The sequence below is a fragment of the Ranitomeya variabilis genome, chromosome 4, assembly GCF_051348905.1.
Source record: "Ranitomeya variabilis isolate aRanVar5 chromosome 4, aRanVar5.hap1, whole genome shotgun sequence".
In the NCBI taxonomy this organism is placed as follows: domain Eukaryota; kingdom Metazoa; phylum Chordata; class Amphibia; order Anura; family Dendrobatidae; genus Ranitomeya; species Ranitomeya variabilis.
In genome coordinates, this window is record NC_135235.1 from 242640536 (window position 1) to 242664167 (window position 23632).

General features: G+C 50.7%; 1 protein-coding gene across 6 annotated transcripts in view; it reads right to left on the reverse strand.

Annotated features, from left to right (window-relative positions):
- Window positions 1-23388, reverse strand: part of C1QC (complement C1q C chain) — a 55341-nt gene extending 31953 nt beyond the window's left edge. Inside the window, exons 1-2 of one of the 6 annotated variants that reach the window (XM_077260513.1) lie at window positions 18940-18960; window positions 18345-18418 (exon numbers count right to left, since the gene is read on the reverse strand). The gene's annotated coding sequence lies outside the window, so the exon portion shown is untranslated. The other 5 variants (XM_077260512.1, XM_077260510.1, XM_077260514.1 and 2 more) reach the window with 5 other exon arrangements.
- Between the last annotated feature and the right edge of the window lie 244 nt (window positions 23389-23632).

Sequence of the window (23632 nt, forward strand, 5' to 3'; positions counted from 1 at the left end):
ATTGACCGTCGAGAATGTAATCCCATGATGACTATCGGTACTAATGTTATAGAAAATTGTCTTGCAGAAGTTATTGTTCTGTTGCAACAGGTAGCAGAAACCGCTGGCCACAGTGAACAACGCGCCCTGCAAAAAGAAATCAGAGCTCTGATGCAAAGACAGCAGGTAGAACTGACTAGTGGTGAGATTGGTCGTGTCACTGTGAGTGATTCAAACCCCATCGCGATACCCCCCAGGAGTGAGATGTTAATATGGTGTCGGGCAGCCATAGGCCTCAGGGGAAAGGACTACCAGGCCCTGGTAGAACCCGTCTATTCAGACAATAGACCTACGCTCCTAACAGCCAGGGGGGTGGTCGACGTCCGCCAGGGGAGGGTGCCAGTACGTGTCCTTAATTGCGGGGAGGAAGAGGTCCATCTCACCAAGTATGCCACGCTCGCCAAACTGTTCATCGTCAATAATAGTGTGATACAGACACCTGGACCCTTGGCCCCATCTAATCTGGCGGGGGACAACGGTTCTGCAGGGCCCTCGAAAGATTGGTGTCGGGAATTGCATGTGGGCACTGACTCCACCCCATCCCATCAGAAACAGGGGGCCTACAGGGTGGTTCACGAGTACGAGCGGGTATTTAGCAAACACCCCTTAGATTTTGGACAGGTGAAAGGGATCCAACACCATATCCCCACGGGAGATCACCGGCCCATAAAAGAGAGATACCGCCCTGTACCCCCAGCTCATTACCAGTGCGCTTAGGACATGTTGCGAGAAATGAAGGAGGCTGGGGTGGTGAGAGACAGTTGTAGCCCCTGAGCAGCTCCGTTAGTCCTTGTTAAAAAGAAAGATGGCACAATGAGGATGTGCGTTGATTACAGGCAGTTGAATCGCATTACACATAAGGACGCATACCCACTGCCCAGGATAGAGGAGTCTCTGGCTGCCCTAAAGTCTGCTAACTATTTCTCTACCTTAGATCTCACCAGTGGGTATTGGCAGCTTCCCGTGGCGGAGGCGGACAAAGAGAAGACGGCCTTCACGACACCGATGGGTCTCTGCGAGTTAAACTACATGCCCTTCGGATTGTGCAATGTCCCGGGGACGTTCCAGAGAATGATGGAGTGCTGTCTGGGGCACAAGAACTTTGAGACCGTACTGCTGTATTTGGATGATGTCATTGTCTTCTCTAAGACCTACGAAGACCATCTGAAACACCTGGCTGAGGTGTTTGAAGCCCTGTCCAACTTTGGCTTAAAGGTGAAACCATCCAAATGTCATCTGCTGAAACCCAAAGTGCAGTACCTGGGCCATGTGGTGAGTGCTGAAGGAGTGGCCCCAGACCCCGACAAGGTCACGGTGATCCAGGACTGGCCAAAGCCCAGCAACCTCCACGAAGTCCGGCAGTTCCTCGGGCTGGTAGGCTATTACCGGAGGTTCAGTAAGGACTTCACCAAGAAGGCAGCGCCCTTGCAAGGCCTGTTGGTGGGCCAATCAAAGAAGACCAAGGGGAAGAACACCCCATTTGATTGGAACGAGGGGCTGGAAGGATCCTTCACTTGCTTGAAGTCGGCACTGACGGGAGAAGAGGTACTGGCCTACCCTGAATATGACCAACCGTTTGTGCTGTACACGGACGCCAGCAATGTAGGATTGGGAGCCGTGCTGTCCCAGGTCCAGAAAGGCAAGGAAAGGGTAATCGCTTACGCCAGCAGGAAACTTCGCCCCACAGAAAGGAACCCTGACAACTACAGCTCCTTTAAGCTGGAATTCCTTGCCATCGTCTGGGCAGTGACAGAGAGGTTCAAACACTACCTGGCCTCAGCGAAATTCACCGTCTTCACGGATAACAATCCGCTAACGCATCTGGATACCGCCAAACTCGGGGCCTTGGAACAGCGGTGGATGGCCCGGCTGTCCAACTACGACTTCACCATCAAGTACCGGGCAGGACGCAAGAATGCAAATGCCGATGCCTTGTCTCGAATGCCAAATTTGCCAGAAATGGGGGAAGACCCGGAGGCACTTGAAGAGGTGGAGCTGCCTGCATTCCATCGCCCCAAGGCCACTCAGAACTCCCATCACGTGAGGAACAGGCACAAGAACCAACCGGATGCCACGCTGAATCCCCTGCCCCATCACGGATGGGCGGAAACTCAGGATGGTGACCCCGCGGTCCGTCGGGTGAAAGAGCTCTTGACGCAGGCAGGGCTGCATCCCGTCCCAGATGATCTACAGGAGACCCAACAGCTGTGGAAGGGGAGAAGCAAACTGTTTATCCATGATGGCAAGCTGTGCCGGAGAAGCATCGACCCACGTACTCATGAATTGGTATGGCAGATAGTGTTGCCAAGGCGAGATGCGCCCATGGTTCTAGGAGCCTACCACGATGGAACCGGACACTTCGGGTGGAGGAAGCTGGAGAGGCTACTCCGAGGGAGGTTCTATTGGATTGGCATGAAGAGAGCCATTGAGAAGTGGTGTCGGGAGTGCGGTCCATGTAGCCTACGCAGGAGGGACTGTGGCAGCCAGCGGGCTCCCTTGCAGCCTATCATCACCAGGCGGCCGCTCGAACTGGTCGCGCTGGATCATGTGAAGCTGACACCTAGCCGGTCAGGCTATATTTACGCTCTTACCATCGTAGATCACTACTCCAGATTTTTGGTGGTTGTGCCTGTCAAGGATCTAACGGCCAGGACTGCCGCCAAGGCCTTCCAGCAGTACTTTTGTAGGCCCCATGGCTACCTGGAGAAGGTACTGACCGATCAGGGACCAGCATTCGAAGCAGAAGTGTTCCAAGAGTTCTGCCAACTGTACAGGTGTAAGAAGATCAGAACCACACCGTACAATCCTCAAACCAATGGGATGTGCGAAAAGATGAACCAAGTGGTGATCGACTTATTGAAGACCTTGCCCATAGAGGAACGGAACCTGTGGCCGACAAAGTTGCCTGACTTGGTGGATATATACAATCACATCCCAGTAAATTCTACCAACTGCACTCCAGCGTACCTGATGCAAGGAAGGTCTAGCCAGTTACACGTTGATCTGGACATGGGGGTCCTAGTCCCCGAAGATACCCCGCCGGATGCAGATTGGGAAGCAGAAAGGCAGTGAAGGTACCACAAAGTACAGGAGTGCGTGGGAAGAAGTCTCACCCAGGCTAGGCAGAAACAAGAAAGGGACTACAACCAGCACGCTCCTGCGATTCCCCTGTCACCTGGTGAGCAAGTACTCAAACGAAAGAGGAGACTACACAAGCTCGATGACCAATGGGAAGCGGAACCATATACCATCCTGCCATCCGATTTCGACAACACGAAGGTCTGTCTCATCAGCAAGGACAGAGGGGAGACCTCGACGGTGATATCCAGGGACCACCTTAAAGCCTGCCCTGATAAGCTGAGAGCGAAGGAAATGGATCCAGGAACCTCCCCACCTGTAGAAAAGGAGAAGATGATCCACACTGTCCTTGGTGACTTTCCCCAGTCCTGGACTCAGATAAATCAGGCCATCGTGGTACCTGTTCTAACGTTCCACCAGCCGGACCCACCAGAAACAATGGTGGTACCAGATCATCCGGTCCCGGAACCTCAACAAGCCCTACCTGAAGATGCTGTGCCGACCGTTGAAATGGCAAATCCTCCCTCTGCTATCGGCGAGCCTGCCGTACCCACTGTTGGTAGAAGCAGCCCTGAGAGCTCTAGCCTGCCAGTGCTACCCAGACTCACTAGAAGTGTAGCTAGAAGGCAGTGCACTACACCAGCAGTAGCAAGCATAGTGGGCCCTGTTAGGCCAGTAGCAACCCCTGGCTTGCGAAGGTCTACTCGCAGCACTCAGAATCAAACTCCCCTTCGCTACAAAACTTGGAGGTATTAGTGAGGGCTGCTATTTAGTTAACAATTGTTTGTGTGCATATCTTTTGTTACAGGTTTTAAAATGGACAACGGAGTAATGGACAGTGAATTACTCTAAAAACTTCTAAAAGGGGACCCCTTTGTTTACCCGGGGTCCCCGCTGTTTCAACCACTGAACTGAGAGTCATAAACTGTGCATGACCTAACCTTTGCAACATTCAAGAGTCCTCACCTCCCATAAAGGGAAGCACTGTTATGTTTAATTGTTTATGATGTTTCAAAATGTTGTGTGTTTTCTGTTAACATGTATTGTTGTTCTTATTTTCCCAGTCCGGGAGTACTGGATTTAACCGGGGGGGAGTGCAGCGCCCCAGAGTCCTGGTCGTTGTAGTAACGTCGCTCTGCCGCTAAGGGGAGTGATGTTGCGTCTGATTGCACTAAAGGAGTTCACCTGATCAGGTAACACTCACACTACACTTCACACTCCGGCCACCAGGGGGAGTGGTTCTATTTAGTAGGCCACTCCTCACACTCTGGTAAAACTGGGGGTTGGACAACAAGACAGGGAGAAGTAACTGGGAAGTGCGAGAGAGAGGACCTGTCAGGGATGGGATCCTGGCAGACTCCTAAGAGAACAACGCAACAAGTGAGCAAAGGGAATACAGTAAGGAGACAATAGGACCAGAAGGAGTCGTGCTGAAAGATCGAGGCAACATCCTTCTGAGGCGCAAACAGTCGGTGGCCGGAACGCCGAGAAAGTAAGAGACTTTAAGCAATACTTCAAACCACGGCAGGATAGCCAATTATAGGTTGGCTGTCTCACTTAAACACCTAAGCAGACATCGGAGGCAGCTGTGGGAGAGGGGCGACTCTAGAGTCCCGGAAGAACTCCAGGCCTACCCCGTCATACGGGTGCGTCCCAGCCATATCATCTGGGGGACGGAGAGAATGAACATCAGAGACAGACAGAATAAGTTGTGAGGACTATCCCGGGGTGCTCAGCAAGGAAGGACTACAACACACAGGCGCTAGAAGGTAGACACTGATTCCCACCTGAAAAGGGAACTCCGGATGTGCCGTTGGACCGGACGGTCTCAGCCAGCCCTGTTAACAGTGCTCTGGATTGGGTACCTCCAGACCTTCAGTAAAAAGGTAAAGAGACTGCAACCTGGTGTCCCTGTTATTTACTGTGACCTGCACCGCACCACTACAACATCATCACCACCCACACCTTTCATTGGGCGCCCCTCAGCAGGGTCACGGACCGGGTCTAGCCACCGTGACAACCCCAGAGCAGAGACTCAGAGGCCCGGTACCGGGTACCCCTCGGCCCTGCGGCAGTGGGGGCGCTGCACAGTCATTACAGGAAGGTGCAGTCAATGGAGAAAAGTTCAGTCAAAGGAGGAAGGTGCAGTCACTACAGCAAAGTGCAGTCACCACAGGAAAGTGCAGTCATTGCAAGAAGGTGCAGTCATTATAGGAAGGTGCAGTCACTACAGGAAGTGCAGTAACTACAGGAAAGTGCAGCCATTACATGAAGGTGCAGTCACTACAGGAAAGTGCAGCCATTACAGGAAGGTGAAGTCACTACAGGAAAGTGCAGTCATTACAGGAAAGTGCAGTCACTACAGGAAAGTGCAGTCACCACAGGAAAGTGCAGCCAGTACAGGAAGATGCAGTCATTACAGGAAGGCGCAGTCACTACAGCAAAATGCAGTCACCACAGGAAAGTGCAGTCATTGCAAGAAGGTGCAGTCATTACAGGAAGGTGCAGTCACGACAGGAAGTGCAGTAGCTACAAGAAAGTGCAGCCATTACATGAAGGTGCAGTCACTACAGGAAAGTGTAGTCATTACAGGAAGGTGCAGTCACTGGAGAAAAGTTCAGTCAAAGGAGGAAGGTGCAGTCCCTACAGGAAGGTGCAATCACTATAGAAAAGTGCAGCCATTACAGGAAGGTACAGTCACTACAGGAAAGTGCAGTCACTACAGGAAGGTGCAGTCACTACAGGAAAGTGCAGTCATTACAGGAAGGTGCAGTCATTACAGGAAAGTGCAGTCATTACAGGAAGGTGCAGTCCAGAAGCGTAGCTAGGGTTTCAACTTAGGGGGGGCGAAACATCTGAGTGGGCCCCTAACCAGCTAACCCTGATTACAGCTACGGTTGCGCACTCTAATTGTGAATATAGGGGAACCTCAGAATATGACCCTACTGTTATTGAAAATAAATCTATATACAAAAACGAACATTGACGTTACCGCCATATTGGACCATATGCACAATAATAATGTCCCCTAAGTTCCCCCATGTACTGCTCCATTATACACAGTATCGTGAGCTTAAAGCTTCCCTATACACAGTATAAGGCCCCACAGCTCCCCTATACACAGTATGATGATTCTATAACTCCCCAATACACCGTATGATGTTCCCACTGCTCCCCTCTACACAGTATGATCCCATTGCTCCCCTATAGATTGTATGAGCCCAATGCTCCCCTATACACAATATAATGCTGACAGAACTCCACTATAGAAAGTATAATGCCCCCCAGAGCCCCCTATATACAGTGTAATGGGCCAACAGCTCCCATATGCACAATATGCCTTCACAGTTCCCTATATACAGTATGATGGGTCCACAGCTCCCTTATACACAGTATGATGGGCCCGCAGCTCCCTTATACACAGTATGATGGGCCCGCAGCTCCCTTATACACAGTATGATGGGCCCGCAGCTCCCTTATACACAGTATGATGGGCCCGCAGCTCCCTTATACATAGTATGATGAGCCCGCAGCTCCCTTATACACAGTATGATGGGCCCGCAGCTCCCTTATACATAGTATGATTGGCCCGCAGCTCCTGTATACACAGTATGATGGGCCTGCAGCTCCCTTATACACAGTATGATGGGCCCGCATCTCCCGTATACACAGTATGATGGACCCCCAGCTCCCTTATACACAGTATGATGGGCCCGCAGCTCCCGTATACACAGTATGATGGACTCACAGCTTCCTTATACACAGTATGATGGGTCCGCAGCTCCCGTATACACAGTATGATGGACCCGCAGCTCCCGTATACACAGTATGATGGGTCCGCAGCTCCCTTATACACAGTATGATGGGCCCGCAGCTCCCGTATACACAGTATGATGGGCCCGCAGCTTCCTTATACACAGTATGATGGGCTCGCAGCTCCCGTATACACAGTATGATGGACCCGCAGATCCCTTATACACAGTATGATGGGCTCGCAGCTCCCGTATACACAGTATGATGGGCCCACAGCTCCCTTATACACAGTATGATGGACTCACAGCTTCCTTATACAAAGTATGATGGGCCCGCAGCTCCCGTATACACAGTATGATGGACCCGCAGCTCCCGTATACAGTATGATGGACCCCCAGCTCCCTTATACATAGTATGATTGGCCCGCAGCTCCCGTATACACAGTATGATGGGCCCGCAGCTTCCTTATACACAGTATGATGGGCTCGCAGCTCCCGTATACACAGTATGATGGACCCGCAGATCCCGTATACACAGTATGATGGGCCCACAGCTCCCATATACACAGTATGATGGACTCACAGCTTCCTTATACACAGTATGATGGGCTCGCAGCTCCCGTATACACAGTATGATGGACCCGCAGCTCCCTTATACACAGTATGATGGGCCCGCAGCTCCCGTATACACAGTATGATGGGCCCGCAGCTCCCGTATACACAGTATGATGGGCCCGCAGCTGCCTTATACACAGTATGATGGGCCCGCAGCTGCCTTATACACAGTATGATGGGCCCACAGCTCCCATATACACAGTATGATGGACTCACAGCTCCCTGTAATGATTTGGATGCCCCGGTCATTTACTCGTCCTCCGGCGTATTCACTATTTTGTGGCACTGCTGCAGTGCCGCGGCTCAAACTTGTGAGCGCAGCTTCTGACTGGCCAGAAGTGAGAAGTTATGTCACAAGCGCTCAATGTAAGACTATGAGGCTATGTGCACTTGTTGCGGATTTACCGCGGATTTCCTGCGTTTTTGTGCTGATTTCACCTGCATTTTACTACCTGCAGAATCCTATACAGGAGCAGATGCAAAACGCTGCAGAATCCGCACAAAATTGACATGCTGCGGAAAATAACGCAGCGTTTCCCTTCAGTATTTTCTGCACCACGGGCACTGCGGATTTGGTTTTCCATAGGTTTACATGGTACTGTTTTTGTGCTGATTTCACCTGCGTTTTACTACCTGCAGAATCCTATACAGGAGCAGATGCAAAACGCTGCAGAATCCGCACAAAATTGACATGCTGCGGAAAATAACGCAGCGTTTCCGTGCAGTATTTTCTGCACCATGGGCACTGCGGATTTGGTTTTCCATAGGTTTACATGGTACTGTAAACCAGATGGAAAACTGATGCGAATCCGCAGCGGCCAATCCGCACCGTGTGCACATAGCCTGAGAGTGAGAAAGAGGCCAGGACGAGGCTCCCACAGACTCACACTGATTAGTGACCTCTGCGCTGCTCCATGAAACACTGGAGCCTCGGACAGGCCACAAACTGCAGGAGATGGAGCTGAGCGGAGACAAAAACAGATGAAAACGCCAGAAGGTGAGTACCAGACAGGGGACGGGGAATTACAGCACCACCCCAGCAGTGAAATAAATAATAATGCTGGAGTGGTGCTGTAAATGTGATGCAGCTCCTGGTTACTGTATGCGGCTCCTTATACTAATATAAAAGACCCAGGTGGTACGTACCAAAAGCTCCCTACCCCCCATCTCCAGTCTCCCCAGACAGCAAATATTACATGTGATGGAGCACATATAATATCATAACTAAACATTATAATATTCAGCCCCCAGTGCCCTGTCCCCCCTCCCCCACTTCAGCCCCAATGCATACCTCCCAACCGTCCCGGATCCCGTGGGACTGTCCTGATTTTGACGGTCAGCCCCGGGCGGGACACTAATGTCCCGCACTACGTGCCTAGGGCGGGGACAATGCAGGGGGCGGCACCTGAGTAGCTTAGGTTTGTGGCTGTTTTTTTTTTCTTATACATGCTGGGTCTCCTCCCGACCGATCCCGCCCCCCCCCCCCCCGCCCCCTGTGTGTGCGGCGCTGCCACGCTGAGGCAGAGAGCCAGCAGCGATCAAGATGAGAGGTCAGCGACTCACTTCCTCCTGTGTGTGCACGGAGCTCCGGCTTCTCCTGCTCTTAGCTGCTATCCCGGCAGAGAAGGAGAGACGGGGGAGGTGCCGGGACAGTGCAGAGCTGTGAGCAGCCGGAGAAACTGAAGAGCTGCACATGGACAGATCAGCCGCCCCTGCAACACAGAGGAGATTGTGTGTGTGTGTGATGTGTGTGTGTGATGTGTGTGTGTGTGTGTGAGATGTGTGTGTGTGTCTGATACTGCATGTGTGTGTCATTGTGTGTGTGTGATGCTGCATTTGTGTGTGTGTCATGTGTGTATGAGGTATCTGGTGTGTGTGATGGCTGGGTGTGTGTGTGATGGCTGGGTGTCTGTGTGTGATGGCTGGGAGTGTGTGTGTGATGGCTGTGTGTGTGTGTGTGTGTGTGATGGCTGTGTGTGTGTGTGTGATGGCTGGGTGTGTGTGTGATGGCTGCGTGTGTGTGATGGCTGCGTGTGTGTGTGTGATGGCTGCGTGTGTGTGATGGCTGCGTGTGTGTGTGTGATGGCTGCGTGTGTGTGTGTGATGGCTGGGTGTGTGTGTGTGTGTGTGATGGCTGCGTGTGTGTGTGTGATGGCTGCGTGTGTGTGTGTGATGGCTGCGTGTGTGTGTGTGATGGCTGCGTGTGTGTGTGTGATGGCTGCGTGTGTGTGTGATGGCTGCGTGTGTGTGTGTGATAGCTGCGTGTGTGTGTGTGATGGCTGGGTGTGTGTGTGTGTGTGTGATGGCTGCGTGTGTGTGTGTGTGTGATGGCTGTGTGTGTGTGTGTGATGGCTGCGTGTGTGTGTGTGATGGCTGGGTGTGTGTGTGTGTGATGGCTGCGTGTGTGTGTGATGGCTGCGTGTGTGTGATGGCTGCGTGTGTGTGTGTGATGGTTGCGTGTGTGTGTGATGGCTGTGTGTGTGTGTGTGATGGCTGCGTATCTGATGCATTTGTGTCAAAGCTGCATGTGTTTGTGAGCTGCGTTTGTGATGCTGCGTGTGTATGTGTGATACTGTGTGTGTGATGCTGCATGTGTGTGAGCTGCGTGCGTGTGTGAGCTGTGTGTGTGCTGCGTGTGTGTGAGCTGTGTGCGTGTGCATGTGTGTGAGCGTGTGTGTGAGCTGCGTGCCTGTATGTCATTATACAGTATGGAGAACTGTGGCCATTATACAGTATGGAGCATCATGTGCGGTCATTATACAGTATGAAGCATCATGTGCAGCCAGCATACAGTATGGAGCATCATGTGTGGTCATCATACAGTATGGAGCATCATGTGCGGTCATTATACAGTATGGAGCATCATGTGCAGTCATTATACAGTATGGAGCATCATGTGCGGCCATTATACGGTATGCATGCCGTCATTATACAGTATGGAGCGTCATGTGTGTTCATTATACAGTATGGAGCGTCATGTGTGGCCATTATACAGTATGGAGCATCATGTGCAGTCAATATACAATATGGAGCATCATGTGCGGTCATTATACAGTATGGAGCATCATGTGTGGCCATTATACAGTATGGAGCGTCATGTGTGGCCATTATACAGTATGGGGCATCATGTGTGGTCATTATACGGTATGGAGCATCATGTGCAGTCATTATACAGTATGGAGCATCATGTGCGGCCATTATACGGTATGCATGCCATCATTATACAGTATGGAGCATCATGTGTGGCCATTATACAGTATGGGGCATCATGTGTGGTCATTATACGGTATGGAGCATCATGTGCAGTCATTATACAGTATGGAGCATCATGTGCGGCCATTATACGGTATGCATGCCGTCATTATACAGTATGGAGCATCATGTGCGGCCATTATACAGTATGGAGCATCATGTGCGGCCATTATACGGTATGCATGCCGTCGTTATACAGTATGGAGCGTCATGTGTGTTCATTATACAGTATGGAGCATCATGTGCGGTCATTATACAATATGGAGCATCATGTGCGGTCATTATACAGTATGGAGCATCATGTGTGGCCATTATACAGTATGGAGCATCATGTGTGGCCATTATACAGTATGGAGCATCATGTGCAGTCAGGGCCGTATTTAGAGTTTCTGCTGCCCTAGGCACTTTTCGTGCTGCCTCCCCCATTGGCGAGTATGACTAATGCAGACTCTATCGGCAGTGACTTAGGCTACTTTCACATCAGCGATTTTTGACATTTGCGGCAGATCCGGCAGTTTTTCCGCATCCGTAACGGATCACTTATGGCAACACTGTGTTCGGCCTCATTCATTCCCTATGGGACTTGCGGCACTTGCGGTTTTGCTGCGATCCGGCAAATGCGGTACTTGCAGCAACAGGAAAAAAAATGATGCTAGCAGTGTTTTTTTTTTGTCTCGCCTCAAGTGCCGCACATGTCCACAAGTCCCATAGGGAATGAATGAGGCCGAACGCAGAGTTGCCGGCCCGTAAGTGATATGTTACGCGACAGATGCGGAAAAACTGCAGTGTCTGCCGCGAACGGAGAAAATCGCTGATGTGAAAGTAGCCTTAGCAAACCTTTCCATTAGTTGTCATGTGAGAATCTGGTGGATCTCATACACAGTACATAGTCAGTTGATTCTGCCACGGTTGCACGGTTTGGCTGACAGATTTTTAAGGGCAACCTGTCAGTCGATTCATACTACCAAAACCACGGGCAGCATCAGTCAGACTGCAAACAGGGACGTTTATCTCTGCAATGCTCGGACGTTTCAGAGAGAATAGTGTGAAGAGCTGGATGGGTAATTTAGTGAGAGAACGGACTAATCTGTTGCTATCGTCTGTGGGCTTCTCACTCCATGTCTCTAGATCAGGGGTGGGCAATTTATTTCCCCGAGGGGCCAGATGAAAGACCATGACTGTTGTGGTGCATGAAATAGCATGAAAATAATTCTACTCAATATTAATTAGTATTAATTGTATCACTTAATATTGAGAATTAAGTATGCTGACACCCGCTATATATCTTTAAACCCCCCACAGCCCCTTATATACAGCATGAGCCCCACACAGCCTCCCCATATACAGCATGAGACCCACATAACCTCCCCATATACAGCATGAGACCAGCCTCTCATCTCCTCAGCAGCCTCCCCTCTCCAGCCTCTCATCCCCTCTCCTCAGCAGCCTCCCCTCACCAGCCTCTCATCTCCTCCCCTCAGCAGCCTCCCCTCACCAGCCTCTCATCCCCTCTCCTCAGCAGCCTCCCCACACCAGCCTCTCATCTCCTCTCCTTTCCAGCCTCTCATCTCCTCTCCTTACCAGCCTCTCATCTCCTCTCCTTACCAGCCTCTCCTCAACAGCCTCTCCTCTCCTTAGCAGCCTCCCAACACCAGCCTCTCATCTCCTCTCCAGCCTCTCATCTCCTCTCCTCTCCAGCCTCTCATCTCCTCTCCTTTCCAGCCTCTCATCTCCTCTCCTTTCCAGCCTCTCATCTCCTCTCCTTTCCAGCCTCTCAACTCCTCTCCTTTCCAGCCTCTCAACTCCTCTCCAGCCTCTCATCTCCTCTCCAGCCTCTCATCTCCTCTCCAGCCTCTCATCTCCTCTCCAGCCTCTCATCTCATCTCCTCTCCAGCCTCTCATCTCATCTCCTCTCCAGCCTCTCATCTCATCTCCTCTCCAGCCTCTCATCTCCTCTCCTTTCCAGCCTCTCATCTCCTCTCCTTTCCAGCCTCTCATCTCCTCTCCTTACCAGCCTCTCATCTCCTCTCCAGCCTCTCATCTCCTCTCCAGCCTCTCATCTCCTCTCCTTTCCAGCCTCTCATCTCCTCTCCTTTCCAGCCTCTCATCTCCTCTCCTTTCCAGCCTCTCATCTCCTCCCCTCAGAAGCCTCCCCACACCAGCCTCTCATCTCCTCTCCTTTCCAGCCTCTCATCTCCTCAGCAGCCTCTCATCTCCTCTCCAGCCTCTCATCTCCTCTCCAGCCTCTCATCTCCTCTCCTTTCCAGCCTCTCATCTCCTCTCCTCTCCAGCCTCTCATCTCCTCTCCAGCCTCTCATCTCCTCTCCAGCCTCTCATCTCCTCTCCAGCCTCTCATCTCCTCTCCAGCCTCTCATCTCCTCTCCAGCCTCTCATCTCCTCTCCTTTCCAGCCTCTCATCTCCTCTCCTTTCCAGCCTCATCTCCTCCCCTCAGAAGCCTCCCCACACCAGCCTCTCATCTCCTCTCCTTTCCAGCCTCTCATCTCCTCAGCAGCCTCTCATCTCCTCTCCAGCCTCTCATCTCCTCTCCAGCCTCTCATCTCCTCTCCAGCCTCTCATCTCCTCTCCAGCCTCTCATCTCCTCTCCTTTCCAGCCTCTCATCTCCTCAGCAGCCTCCCCCACCAGCCTCTCATCTCTCCTTACCAGCCTCTCATCTCCTCCCCTTACCAGCCTCCCCTCTCCTCACTCACATCAGCAGACTCCCGTCTCCTCTCTCACCTCACTCCTCTCTGCAGCTTCCTGAGTCCTCACACACTGCCCGCCTCCTCCCCCTGCTCACCGCCGACTTCAGTATCGTCTCCCACAAACATGTCCGTCCTGCTTCTCTACAAAAAAGCAAAATGTCTTCCGGCTTGAAACGTGTAAATCACCACAATCTGTGTCTCCCCTGTATGTGCATGCTGAGACTTATAGTGCCACAGCAGCTGAGACAGGACAGAAGGGCTCTTACCTGCAGACAGCAGCCATGGACCTTAGCAGGGTCCCCCCTCTGACAGGCAACATCTGAGGGGGCAGACAAGCACAGAGGTGAGACCCCCAATATCCCCAGACCCCCCTGATGCTCCCTGTACAAACCCCCCAGTCACCTTCTCACCACATGGGGGACAGTACTGGCAGAGCACAAGAAGTGCAGCACTGAAACACTTCCCCCGCAGATGACACAGAAAGGTTCCTTGTTACCGAGGAGACAGGAAATCCTCGGGCTGACAGCAGTTAACTCCTTACTGTCTGTGCCGTCACCTGCGGAGTATTCCTGAGGGCTCTCACACCTCCAGTCTGCTCCAGTGCTCCTGCATAAGAGCGCGCAGCGTGTCACATGACCCGCGTCAGGACCGTGATACACTTGGGCCTGCTGCTTAAAGGTACAGCACCCATTTCTGCCCCATACAGTAGTCAGGGCTGTAATGCCCTGATGGCGGCCCTGCGCCCGAGACCCCCTCCCCCCGCAGCAGCCAAGACTGAGGTGGGTGGGTGGGGCCAGGGGTGAACCTAGCCTCTATGCTGCCTGAGGCGAACTGCAAAATGGCGCCCCCCCCCCCATAGTAAAATCAGTATAAATAAATCTGGTTTACTCTTTACTTACATTCAATTTACATTACATTTACTCTTTACATGCATTCAGTAGTTTGAAGTCACATAGAGTGCAGAAATATGTCTACAGCCCTGAACACCCCTTTAATTGCTACGTACTGTAGATCTGTATCCAGATGTACGATAAATAATAATGATTGCAGGGGCCTTCACCATTTGACCCCCACTAATCACAGGCTGCAGTGGTCGTACTATTATGTACAGCAAATGACTGTGAGGTCAGTGATTGGCTGCAGCGGTCATGTAAATAATGCACAAGTCGACATCACTTTTGGTACCAGAGGGGAACACCGACACGAATGAGAATCACTAAATAATGTAATAGGGGGTTTTTAATTTTATTTTTTAAGACCATCCCTTACTCTTTTGAAAATTTGGCAAAATAAGAGAAAATTAAAGCCCACAACTGTCAGGTGACTGGCACAGGCCCCCCTTCAGAGAAACGTCTAAGGCTATGTGCACACATTGCGGATCCGCCGCTGTGGGTCCGCAGCGGTTTCCCATGCGTTTACAGTACAATGTAAACCTATGGAAAACGGAATCCGCAGTGCACATGCTGCGGAAAAATCGTGCGGAAACGCTGCGGTTTACATTCCGCAGCGTGTCAATTCTTTGTGCGGTTTCTGCAGCGGTTTACACCTGCTCCATAATGGGAATATTCAGGTGTAAAACCGCAGGTGAAATTCGCACAAAATCCGCAAAAAAAAAAAAAAACACAGTAAACCCGTGGTAAAACGCAGTGCCTTTTACCTGCGGATTTCTGAAATCCTCTGCGGAAAAATCCGCAGCCCTCAAAAATACATGTGCACATAGCCTCACAGTCACCTGACCGCTGCAGTTAATCACAGGTTCTATCTGTTCTGTGACATCCAGATGGTGCAGTCATCACTTCCAGAACCGCTGTCGACCACCAGAGAGGTCTGTGGCTGAATTCCCGGGGGTGACAGGAGGGCAATATCTCTCTGTGTAGGATTTATTTTAAATAAACTAGTATGTATATACTGTATATTTCCCCATCTCAGACAACCCCTTTAATGCCAGGCAGGATACAATACAAACATAACACATCCTCTTCTATTTACCTTCATGGTCACACAGTCTCCTGCTGCCTGCGGCTCCTGTGCTTACCTGGTGTATACCAAAGAGGGCACACAGCAGGCAGCCAGGGGGGACTGGTACCATTGTCATATTAAGGAAGCAATTTATGACGTGGGATTTACCCTGCTGGCATCACTGCTATATTCTAGTGACAGTGACAAGCGCATAATACCAGGGGCATAGGAGAATAGATGGGGGCACGAGAGAACAGAGGGGGGGCACGAGAGAATTACAGTGACGGTTGCGCACTCTAATTGTGAATATAGGGGAACCTCAGAATATGACCTCGCTGTTATTGAAAATAAACCTATATACAAAAACGAACACTGATTTTACCGCCATATTGTGACAATATGCAACTCTGGTGGTCGCAATACTCTGAGTGCCCCTATAACAATACAATAATGCTGAAGTGCCCACTTTACATTTAATAATGTCCCCTAAGTCCCTCATGTACTGCTCCATTATACACAGTATGGTGAGCTCAAAGCTTCCATATACACTGTATAAGGCCCCCACAGCTCCCCTATACACAGTATGATGGGCCCACAGCTCCTCTATACACAGTATGATGGGCCCACAGCTCCCTTATACACAGTATGAGCCCACAGCTCCCTTATCACAGTATGATGAGCCCACAGCTCCCTTATACACAGTATGAGCCCGCAGCTCCCTTATACACAGTATGAGCCCGCAGCTCCCTTATCACAGTATGATGAGCCCACAGCTCCCTTACCACAGTATGATGGGCCCGCAGCTTCCTTATACACAGTATGATGGGCCCACAGCTCCCTTATACACAGTATGATGGGCCCGCAGCTCTCTTATACCCAGTATGATGGGCCCGCAGCTCCCTTATACACAGTATGATGGGCCCGCAGCTCCCTTATACACAGTATGATGGGCCCGCAGCTCCCTTATACACAGTATGAGCCCACAGCTCCCTTATCACAGTATGATGAGCTCACAGCTCCCTTATCACAGTATGATGGGCCCGCAGCTCCCTTATACACAGTATGAGCCCGCAGCTCTCTTATACACAGTATGAGCCCGCAGCTCCCTTATACACAGTATGAGCCCGCAGCTCCCTTATACACAGTATGAGCCCGCAGCTCCCTTATCACAGTATGATGAGCCCACAGCTTCCTTATACACAGTATGATGGGCCCACAGCTCCCTTATACACAGTATGATGGGCCCACAGCTCTCTTATACACAGTATGATGGGCCCGCAGCTCCCTTATACACAGTATGATGGGCCCGCAGCTCCCTTATACACAGTATGATGGGCCCGCAGCTCCCTTATACACAGTATGAGCCCGCAGCTCCCTTATCACAGTATGATGAGCCCACAGCTTCCTTATACACAGTATGATGGGCCCACAGCTCCCTTATACACAGTATGATGGGCCCACAGCTCTCTTATACACAGTATGATGGGCCCGCAGCTCCCTTATACACAGTATGATGGGCCCGCAGCTCCCTTATACACAGTATGATGGGCCCGCAGCTCCCTTATCACAGTATGATGGGCCCGCAGCTCCCTTATACACAGTATGAGCCCGCAGCTCCCTTATACACAGTATGAGCCCGCAGCTCCCTTATACACAGTATGAGCCCGCAGCTCCCTTATACACAGTATGAGCCCGCAGCTCCCTTATCACAGTATGATGAGCCCACAGCTTCCTTATACACAGTATGATGGGCCCACAGCTCCCTTATACACAGTATGATGGGCCCACAGCTCTCTTATACACAGTATGATGGGCCCGCAGCTCCCTTATACACAGTATGATGGGCCCGCAGCTCCCTTATACACAGTATGATGGGCCCGCAGCTCCCTTATCACAGTATGATGGGCCCGCAGCTCCCTTATACACAGTATGATGGGCCCGCAGCTCCCTTATACACAGTATGATGGGCCCGCAGCTCCCTTATACACAGTATGATGGGCCCGCAGCTCCCTTATACACAGTATGATGGGCCCGCAGCTCCCTTATACACAGTATGATGGGCCCGCAGCTCCCTTATACACAGTATGATGGGCCCGCAGCTCCCTTATACACAGTATGAGCCCACAGCTCCCTTATCACAGTATGATGAGCTCACAGCTCCCTTATCACAGTATGATGAGCTCACAGCTCCCTTACCACAGTATGATGGGCCCGCAGCTTCCTTATACACAGTATGATGGGCCCACAGCTCCCTGTCATGATTTGGCAGTCTGCAGTCACATAAAGTGACTGCAGACATTTATTCCAAACCTTTATCAACTTTATAGTATTAAATTGCTTATTATTAAATTATTAAAGCACCACTCTAGCAGGGTTTTTTTTCCACCGCTGGAGTGGTGCTTTAAGCGCAGGTCCCCATTCCCAGTCATTTACTCATCCTCCGGTGTATTCACTATTTTGTGGCACGCTCAAACTTGTGAGTGCAGCTTCTGACTGGCCAGAAGTGAGAAGCTATGTCACAAGCGCTCAATGTAAGACTATGAGGCTATGTGCACACGTTGCGGATTCGTATGCACATTTTTCCCGTACAGTTTTTGCAAAATCCACAGGTAAAATGTGCTGCGTTTTACATGCGTATTTACCGCGGATTTCCTGCTTTTTTGTGAGGATTTTGCCTGCGTTTTTACACCTGCGGATTCCTATACAGGAGCAGGTGTAAAATGCTGCGGAATCCGCACAAAGAATTGACATGCTGCGGAAAATACAAAGCAGCGTTTCCGTGTGGTATTTTCAACACCATGCGCACTGCGGATTTGGTTTTCCATAGGTTTACATGGTACTGTACACCGCATGGAAAACTGCTACGAATCCGCAGCCAAATCCGCACCGTGTGCACATAGCCTGAGAGTGAGAAAGAGGCCAGAACGAGGCTCCCACAGACTTACATTGATTAGTGACCTCTGCGCCGCTTCATGAAACACTGGAGCCTCGGACAGGCCACAAACTGCAGGAGACGGAGCTGAGGGGAGACAAAAACAGATGAAAACGCCGGAAGGTGAGTATCAGACAGGGAGCAGGGGACGCGGATTTTCAGCACCGCTCCAGTAATGAAATAAATAATAATGCCGGAGTGGTGCTGTAAATGTGATGCAGCTCTTGGTTACTGTATGCGGCTCCTTATACTAATACTCATAAAGACCCAGGTGGCACGTATCAAAAGCCCCCTGCCCCCCCATCTCCAGCCTCCCCACACAGCAAATATCACATGATGGAGCACATATAATATCATAACAAAACATTATAATATTCAGCCCCAATACCCCCATCTCACATCCACCCCTCGGTGCCCTGTCCCACTTCACCCACTTTCAGCGCCCACAACACCCCCATAGTCTCACATTCACCCCCCAGTGCCCTGTCTCCCTCCCCCACAATACCCCCATGGTCTCACATCCACCCCCTCATTACCCTGTCCCCCCTCACCCACTTTCAGCCCCCACAATACCCCCATGGTCTCACATTCACATCACAGTGACATACCTGAATTTAATAAGCCTAAAATGTTCCATCCCCAGCACTTACTAAGGCTACGTTCACATTTGCGGTCAGCGCCGCAGCGTCGGGCGCCGCAGCGGCGCCGCATGCGTCATGCGCCCCTATATTTAACATGGGGGCGCATGGACATGCGTTGTGCTGCGTTTTGCGCCGCATGGCCGCAAGCGTTGGACGCAAGAAACGCTTCAAGTTGCATTTTCTTTGCGTCCAACTTTCGGCCAAAAAGGACGCATGCGGCGCAAAACGCAGCGTTTTAGCGTGCGTTTTGCCGCGTTTTTGTTTGCGTTGTGCGCTGCGGCGCCGACGCTGCGGCGCACAACGCAAATGTGAACGTAGCCTAATAAAGTTTGCAGGCAGGACCAGGAAGTGTCTTGGTGAAATGCAACATGTGGGCACTAGGACCCAGCGTGCCTGAGCCAATCCCAGCGTGCACAGAGAGAAGAACTGCAGCCGGGGAAAAGCTTCATGATCAGGTCAGAAGGGGCGAAACCATTCACTGCAGGAGGGAGACTGCAGCCGGCCACTGTGCTAGCAGCCTGCAGTCTCCGTCAGATGGGAGCAGAGCAGACATCATACTGCTCTGCTCCTATGCGGTGTTCTGTATGTCACAGAAGTGGCCCTGGCTCCCGGTGGGCCCCTTCATGTGACAGGGCCCGGGCGATGGCCCCCTCCAGTCGCTACGCTACTGTGTAGCAGGCAAGCAGCCACAGTCCCCGCCCACAGGCTGTGCTTAGTTCGTTCAAGTAGCTCGTCTCCCTGGCTGCCTGGGCATGCTTATGGCTACTGCTAGTACCCGGCACATCTGATCTGACTGCAGGGGGCGGCGCTGTGCTGCCACCCCCTGTTTTGAGGGACTGGATGCCGCTAGAGGTGAAGTGCTCAACTCACCTCATTATAGCGGCGCCCCTGGGGTGGGGCGACCCCGGACTTTCAAAAAAAAAAAAAAAATATTTTATTTTTCTTAAACTTGCTCAGGTGCCGCCCCCTGCATTGTCCCCGCCCTAGGCACGTGCCCTCGAGTGCCTAGTGGCAAATACGGCCCTGTGTGCAGTCATTATACAATATGGAGCATCATGTGCAGCCAGTATACAGTATGGAGCATCATGTGCGGTCATTATACAATATGGAGCATCATGTGCGGTCATTATACAGTATGGAGCATCATGTGCGGCCATTATACAGTATGGAGCATCATGTGCAGTCAATATACAATATGGAGCATCATGTGCAGCCAGTATACAGTATGGAGCATCATGTGCGGTCATTATACAGTATGGAGCATCAAGTGCGGTCATTATACAGTATGGAGCATCATGTGTGGCCATTATACAGTATGGAGCGTCATGTGTGGCCATTATACAGTATGGGGCATCATGTGTGGTCATTATACGGTATGGAGCATCATGTGCAGTCATTATACAGTATGGAGCATCATGTGCGGCCATTATACGGTATGCATGCCGTCATTATACAGTATGGAGCATCATGTGTGGCCATTATACAGTATGGGGCATCATGTGTGGTCATTATACGGTATGGAGCATCATGTGCAGTCATTATACAGTATGGAGCATCATGTGCGGCCATTATACGGTATGCATGCCGTCATTATACAGTATGGAGCATCATGTGCGGCCATTATACAGTATGGAGCATCATGTGCAGTCATTATACAGTATGGAGCATCATGTGCGGCCATTATACGGTATGCATGCCGTCATTATACAGTATGGAGCGTCATGTGTGTTCATTATACAGTATGGAGCATCATGTGCGGTCATTATACAATATGGAGCATCATGTGCGGTCATTATACAGTATGGAGCATCATGTGTGGCCATTATACAGTATGGAGCATCATGTGTGGCCATTATACAGTATGGAGCATCATGTGCAGTCATTATACAATATGGAGCATCATGTGCAGCCAGTATACAGTATGGAGCATCATGTGCGGTCATTATACAATATGGAGCATCATGTGCGGTCATTATACAGTATGGAGCATCATGTGTGGCCATTATACAGTATGGAGCATCATGTGTGGCCATTATACAGTATGGAGCATCATGTGCAGCCAGTATACAGTATGGAGCATCATGTGCGGTCATTATACAATATGGAGCATCATGTGTGGCCATTATACAGTATGGAGCGTCATGTGTGGCCATTATACGGTATGCATGCCGTCATTATACAGTATGGAGCATCATGTGCGGCCATTATACAGTATGGAGCATCATGTGCAGTCATTATACAGTATGGAGCATCATGTGCGGCCATTATACGGTATGCATGCCGTCATTATACAGTATGGAGCGTCATGTGTGTTCATTATACAGTATGGAGCATCATGTGCGGTCATTATACAATATGGAGCATCATGTGCGGTCATTATACAGTATGGAGCATCATGTGTGGCCATTATACAGTATGGAGCATCATGTGTGGCCATTATACAGTATGGAGCATCATGTGCAGTCATTATACAATATGGAGCATCATGTGCAGCCAGTATACAGTATGGAGCATCATGTGCGGTCATTATACAATATGGAGCATCATGTGCGGTCATTATACAGTATGGAGCATCATGTGTGGCCATTATACAGTATGGAGCATCATGTGTGGCCATTATACAGTATGGAGCATCATGTGCAGCCAGTATACAGTATGGAGCATCATGTGCGGTCATTATACAATATGGAGCATCATGTGTGGCCATTATACAGTATGGAGCGTCATGTGTGGCCATTATACAGTATGGAGCATCATGTGTGGCCATTATACAGTATGGAGCATCATGTGTGGCCATTATACAGTATGGGGCATCATGTGTGGTCATTATACGGTATGGAGCACTGTGTGGCCATATTTTTTTGTTTGGAACTATTGTATATGAAACAGTGTGATCAGCAGTGCTAAATGGGTGTGGTTGGGACGTGGATATGGGTGTGACTAATTATGAATTATGTGGTCAGAGGCGTGGCCTAAAATTTGCCGCGACGCGCTTCGCGCGCCGCAAACTTTGTCCCTCTTTCCCATCTTCAAAAGTTGGGAGGTATGCCCAATGCCATCATCTCACATCCACCCCCTCAGTGCCCTGTCCCACCTCACCCACCTTCTGCCCTCACAACACCCAAATGGTCTCACATTCACCCCCAGTACCCTTTCCCCCCTCACTCACTTTCAGCCCCCACAATACCCCAACGGTCTCACAGTGACATACCTGAATTTAATAAACCTAATAAGTTCCATCCCCAGCACTTACTGATAAAGTTTGCACTGCAGGCAGGACCAGGAAGTGTGAGTGAAATGCAAGGTGGGCACTAGGACCCAGCGTGCCTGAGCCAATCCCAGCGTGCACACTGCACAGAGTGAAGAAAACTGCAGCCAGAAAAGCTTCATGATCAGGTCAGAGGGGGAAACCATTCACTGCAGGAGGGAGACTGCAGCCGCCACTGTGCTAGCAGCGTGCAGAGTCTCAGTCAGACGGGAGCAGACATTATACTGCTCTGCTCCTATGCGGTGTTCTGCCTCCTCACAGAAGTGGCCCTGGCTCCCAGTGGGCCCCTTCATGTGACAGGGCCCGGGGCGATGGCCCCCTCTGCCCCCCCCAGTAGCTACGCTACTGGTGCAGTCACTACAGGAAGGTGCAGTCACTACAGGGAAGTGCAGTCACTACAGGGAAGTGCAGTCACTACAGGGAAGTGCAGTCACTACAGGAAGGTGCAGTCACTACAGGGAAGTGCAGTCACTACAGGAAGGTGCAGTCACTACAGGGAAGTGCAGTCACTACAGGAAGGTGCAATCACTACAGGAAGGTGCAGTCACTGGAGGAAGGTGCAGTCACTACAGGAAGGTGCAGTCACTACAGGGAGGTGCAGTAAGTACAGGAAGGTGCAGTCACACTACAGGAAGGTGCAGTCACTGCAGGAAGATGTACTCACTTCAGGAAGATGCAGTCACTGGAGGAAGGTGCAGTGAATGGAGAAACGTCCAGTCTTTGGGGTGATGGTGCAGGTTGTCTACTCCCCCTCTATGTGTGCATGCTACATCACAATCCTCATCCCCATAGGCCACATCATTTGTGCACTGACCTCTGTCTCTGGACACCTTTGTAGAATTCTCTGTCCTCGGTGACTGGTAATCTCTGCCTCAGAAGAAAGTGGTGTATTTCACATCTACTTTCCTCCTCCATTGCTGGTGCTGACACTAGGATTTTCTCTTCTGCTTTTTCCATCTGTGACTGGAACCACAAGTTCCATTTCTTGTAAGAGAAATGAGAAATATGCTGAACATGAAGAATGTCCACTTCCAGAAAGCTCGATGGAGAAGCTGGCAGACACTGTGTCCACAATGCTATAGCATTCTCCTGGTGTCCTGCAGACATGGACATTAGCAGACATCATGGTATCTGGGCCTACATGGCAGGGCCACTATTGCCCTTCTCCAGGCATCTCTAATCTTTCTTAGAGTCTTTGGCTTCTGATCTTTCTGAGTCGATGCAGAAAACAATGCTGGTATCCAACATGCTTACTTCAGTGTGTGACAGGTGAAAGGAGGAATGCAGAGCAGGTAGAGCCAAAGAGTGAGGAAGAAAAAACGTTGCCCTCACCCATTGCTAAAACCATCTTTTATTAGTTTCCGGACAGAAGATACAGAAGGAAAAAGCGAC